The sequence below is a fragment of the Oratosquilla oratoria genome, chromosome 12 (genome assembly GCF_046742065.1).
Source record: "Oratosquilla oratoria isolate Oo_2021 chromosome 12, ASM4674206v1, whole genome shotgun sequence".
Classification (NCBI taxonomy): domain Eukaryota; kingdom Metazoa; phylum Arthropoda; class Malacostraca; order Stomatopoda; family Squillidae; genus Oratosquilla; species Oratosquilla oratoria.
Window position 1 is genome coordinate 17,851,135 of NC_134788.1, and position 5,000 is coordinate 17,856,134.

Here is a 5,000-nt window from a genome sequence, read left to right on the forward strand (position 1 = left end):
AAGTATCCTCAGCAAGCAAGCAAACTTTACGGTGTAACAAAACTTCTTCGGCGATTTTCTGTTCGTGATATAACATTGTTTGATCGCGGATTTATTTTTCACGAAAAGCACTTACGTATAAGCGTTAGACATAAGTTATTCCTGCCGCTTTTTTCTCCTCTACATTGTTGACCTATCATAAGTGGGTCCGTGTTTACGGCCAGCCATTCGTTTTGATAGTGTTATTACAGGCTATTTTGTCAAATTCAGACACTTTAAACTCGAACTTTCGTCTTTTTGTAGTATTGAACACCTCTTGATGAAACCTTGTCGGCAGACAAGGCTATTTGTTATGTGCACAGCTACATATGTAAATAATATGTTCATTATTTTACGGCAACCATAGTTTAATCAATAATGCATTACTTTGTATATCTAATTCCAATAAGAAAATACTTTCATAGATATCTAACTCTAGCAGTCACCCTGATTTCAGAGCAATAATTTCGTTTTCTTTGGTACCCCTCACTTTAGAGAAAACTTTCTCTCAGTTATGTATTTCAAAAATAGTTATTGATATCCCTATTCTAAATTCAAGTCACCCTCAGTTTGGATATAAGGGTGCTATTGACAATTTAGTGACGGTAATTGAAATAGAATATTATATTTTAGACGTCCCAGTAATTAGTCACACCCACGACCATGACGTCACTTTCGCAGTTGTTTGTTTTCCATGTTAGAAAGTAGTATAGAGTGCTTGAGGTGTAGTTTTGATATAGTTTGTGCAACATATAGGACGCCGGAGAGATACACACGTGTGGATGCAAAGGACAGGCGAAATGTGCGACAGAGGAAAAGAAAGAAAGAATAAAAGAAAGAAAGAAGAGGAGGAGAAACAAAGTGAAAAGATTGACGTTCTCCCAGTGCGGCGGCGAAAACGTTATCGCAGCGAGCGGGGATAACCCTCCTCCTCCCTATCTCCTTTCTCCTCCTCCACCCTCTCTCCTCATCCCTTCCTCTCTTCCCTTCTCCTCCCTCCCTCCTCCTCCTCCTCCTCATCATCATCATCCCTTACTCTCTACCCTTCTCCTTCTCCTCCCTTCCTCCTTCCCCTTCTCCTCTCTTCCTCCCTCCCCTCCCTTCTTCTCCTCCTCCTCCTCCCTCCCTCCACTCCCTCTCCTTCTCCTCCCTCCTTCCCCTCCCTCCCTCCCTCCTTTCTCTATCTTCTCCCTCCTCCTCCTCCTCCTCCTCCTCCCTCCCTCCACTCCCTCCCCTTCTCCTCCCTCCTTCCCCTCCCTCCCTCCCTCCTTTCTCTATCTCCTCCTTTCATTCTTCCCTCCTTTCTGTATCTTCCTCCCTCCTCATCCTCCATTCCTCCCTCCCCTCTCCTCCTCCCTCCCTCCTCTTTTCCTTCTCCTCCTCCTCTTTCCTTCCCTCCCCTTCTCCTCCTCCCTTCCTCCTTCCCGTTTTCTTCTCTCCTCTCTTCCTCCCTCCCCTCCCTTCTTCTCCTCCTCCTCCTCCTCTTCCCTCCCCCTTCTCCCTCCCTACCTCCTTCTCCTCATCCCTTCCTCCTTCCCCTTCTCCTTCTCGTCCTCCTCCTCCTCTCTTCCTCTCTCCCCTCCCTTCTCCTCCTCCTCTCTCCCTCCTCCTCACTCCCTCCTTCGTCTCCCCTTCTCCTCCTCCCCCTCTTCCCCTCCCTCCTCTCCCCTTCTCTTTCCTCTCCCCTTCTTCCTCTCCCTTACCCTCCATCTCCCCTCCTTCCGCTCCTCTTCTCCTCCTCCTCACTCCTCTTTCCCTCCTTCTTCTCCCCTTCTCTTCCTCCTTCTCCTCCTCCTCCTCACCCCTCATTTCCTCCTTCTCCTCCCTACCTACCTCCTCCCATCTCCCTCCTTCCTCTATCTCCCTCCTCCTCCTCCTCCTCCTCCTCCTCCCCCCCTCCCCTCATTCCTCACCCCGCCCCTAGTCTTCCAACTTTCCTCACTCTCTCTTGCTTTGGTGGTTAAATGAATCTTAAAGCTTCGAACTGAACTACGAATTGCATATTGTGCGCGCGCGCACGTTTAATAATGAAAACAGATAAATATGCTAATTGACGAAACTGGGACCTATGATATATTTCGTTCTCGTTGACGCCTTTTCCTTGAGTGTGGCATTACTTTATTATGTCCAATGTTAGAACTTGTATGAATCAAGTGCACAGTGACGTCACAACCGGGGACGTATCGTATCCGGAGCCGCCTTGGAATAATTAATTGCCACCGAGTCGGTTTGTCTCTCGAGGCCCACAAAAGGGTCATTATAATTATGGACTAAAACCTCATACTGTCTGTCATTTAAGCCGCCACAATGGTACCGGCGGAAAGGTCATTAATGTATTGTTCAAATGTACGCCCATCAATATTCTCATGTTGATTGTTATTCTGATACTACCACACATAGAACTGTACAACTTATTTTTTTATTAAAAGGTTGAAGAGTAGTAGTATGGTGTATGGGTTTATTTACTTTATTACTGGATCTACTGATATCCAATCGTTTATTTACTAGCTCTGATGTTGTTTAACTCAGCTTAATTAATGGTCTTCAAACCTCTTTGTGCAAGCAAGCCAATCCTGCTTGATTAATGCATGTATCTTTCCCTGTACAAATGCCTTATAATATTTTGCACACAGGTATTAGCAGTTTGACTTTATTCAATGTCTGCTAGGTAATTGAAACTAGTGATTACGTGCTGTGTCTGTCTGCCAATTCTTCTCTCACAAAGGGGGAGAGAATGTGGTATGTGCTTATTTGCAAATATTTGGTGAATGTTGTGCAAAGTACTGTGACCAATCGAAAATTATTCACATTTCCTGGACCTTATCAGTGGTGAAATCTAGGACTTGGTGGTATATAATGCTGCAGGGATTGAGCTATTAGCTGATACAGTGACGCAAGTAGCAAAATACAAGGAAGTCTTAGATCACAACGTAAAACTCAGCCATCGTTTGTAGTTACACAAGATTACTGTTTCATGTGATGCTGATTAGTTTACATATCTTAATTGCATTGAATCAAAACAATTACGTGTTTATAACGGTGACGTTATGCATTCCGTAGCTAATAGGATGACTCCACCCAGAAACTTGATACTGCGTTCCCAGACGTGTTGTCGTGTGTATTTACCTAGTTGTATTTTACGGGAAGGGGAGCTATGCTCGTGGGGTCCCGTCTTCATATCTCATTTTATCTAAACCGTTTTTAAATTCATGTATTTTTGCACACACCAATTTCTCATCTAACTTGTTCCAACTGTCTATTACTCTGTGGGGAAAGTTGTTCTTTTTCAGATTTCTTCTGTAACTGTCTTGATTTTCTTTCCATGTCCTCTTGTATTTCTATCATCCCATTTTATTAGGTCTTCTCTATCAATAGTTTCTATGCCTTTCATGATTCTATAAATAGTTATCAAATATCCTCTCTCTCTTATTTGCTCTAATGTCTGTAGCTCAAGTTTTGCTAGTCTCTCTTCATATGATAGTTTTGAGATTGCTGATGCCAATTTTGTAATTGCTCTTTGCATTCTTTCAAATTTTGTTATACTTTTTTTTTTTTTTTTGTACTTGGTGACCACATCGTCGCTGCATGCTCTAATCTTGGTCTTATCAAAGTGATTAGTATTTTCTTCACCATTTCTTCATCCAGGTATGTAAATACCACTTTGATCTTAAATTACAAGTTTCTCAAAATATCTTGTTTATATGTTTCTCAGGTGACATATCATTCATAATAATGACTCCTAGGCCCTTCTCATTTTCTACTCTTTTTATTCCTTCTCCCAATTTATATGATCCTAATATTCCTTTTTTGCTTCTTCCAAATTCCATTATACTACACTTCTTAGTATTGAATTCCCTCTCCCACTTCCTACTCCATTCCCATATTTTATTGAGATCACTCTATAGCGACTCACAATATTCTTCAGTGTTCACTTTTTTCAACAGTTTTGCATCATCCGCAAAGAAGCACATAAAACTTTCAATTCCTTTACCCATATCATTAATACATATAACAAACACTATTGGGGCCAGAACTGTCCCTTGTGGAACATCACTTATCACTTCATCCCAATTAGAGTGTTTGTCTCTTATCACTACTCTCATTTTATTTCTTGCAAAAAGTCTTCTATTCATTTCAGTAATTTGCCCTGTATTCCTCCTTCAGTTTCTAATTTCTTAAGCAACTTCTTATGTGGTACCTTGTTAAAAGCTTTTTTTAGGTCTAGAAATGCACAATCAGCCCATCCATCTCTTTCCTGTATTATATCTATTTTCCTTGAATAGAAACACATTAGGTTTGTGACGCATGATCGTCCTTGTCTGAATCCAAATTGCCTTGGATTTAGTACTTTTTTTTTTTTTTTTTATAAAAAACATAACCAACTAATTTTTATCATTTTTTCACAAAATTTTGCTATCGTACTTGTTAGAGAGACTGGTCTATAGTTAGTAGGGTCTTCTTTGTTTCCCCCTTTATATACAGTATAGGTACTATATTTGCTTTTTTCCAATCTTTTGGAACTTCCTTCTTTCAAGGAACTGTTTATCAGGTTATGTATTTTGTCTGCCAGTTCATTCCTGCATTCTCTCAAAATACAGTTTGCTATTTCATATGGTCCATGCGATTTTCTGACATCAAAATTACTCAAGTGTTTCATTATTTCTTTCCTTGTTACTTTTATTTCTTTCATAGGGGGGGACTTTCTCCTCCCTTGTAAACACTGATTTAAAGTGCTTGTTCATAATTTCTGCCATTTCTATTTCCTCTGTGTATTCAACTCCTCCTTGTCGTAGTTTCTCTAAATCCTGTTTGTTTTTCAGTTTGTTATTTACAAATCTGTAGAATAGTTTTGGTTGATCTTTACATTTTTCTATTACATCTTTTTCATATTTTCTCTTTTATTTTATGCATACTTGTACATATTCATTTCTATTACTAGTATATATTTTCCATTTTTCAAGTTTTTTTTTGCTTTTTTTCCA